The 418-nt window shown below is 43.8% G+C and overlaps 1 long non-coding RNA gene across 1 annotated transcript in view; it reads right to left on the reverse strand.

Moving 5' to 3' along the window:
- Positions 1–418, reverse strand: part of LOC104548485 — a 9,214-nt gene that overhangs the window by 3,263 nt on the left and 5,533 nt on the right. The window lies entirely within an intron of this gene.

Consider the following 418-nt stretch of genomic DNA (forward strand, 5'->3'; position numbering starts at 1 on the left):
GGGTCTCGATTCCCTGCACTGAGTCAGGCTCACATTAAAAAAAGGCTGCTTGAAGAGTGGTAAAACACTCATGACCAGACGCGATTCAGGCTGCAATTCAGGCTTACCAGATTTCAACAGCTAGGGAATCTGGCCCGAATTTGGAAATCCTAATTTATACCACATTTTGCTTTGGTTATTGATGCCACCGAATAAAAACGAAAACTGCTCAAAGTATTTGGCACTCTTCAGACTTCTCTTTTTTTTGCACTGAATGAAGCCAGAGCACTAACAGAGCAGGAGTTAGTTGCAAGAAAAAGCAAGAGATCCTGCTGCTCCTGTACTTAATAGGGGGCCAGTTCCAGGGCAGAAAATAGGACGTAAATTTATGCTTCAAAATGAATGGGACATCGACTACCCCCCCAACTCCTTTACCTAC

This window comes from Mesitornis unicolor, unplaced genomic scaffold, assembly GCF_000695765.1.
Source record: "Mesitornis unicolor isolate BGI_N332 unplaced genomic scaffold, ASM69576v1 scaffold26741, whole genome shotgun sequence".
NCBI lineage: Eukaryota > Metazoa > Chordata > Aves > Mesitornithiformes > Mesitornithidae > Mesitornis > Mesitornis unicolor.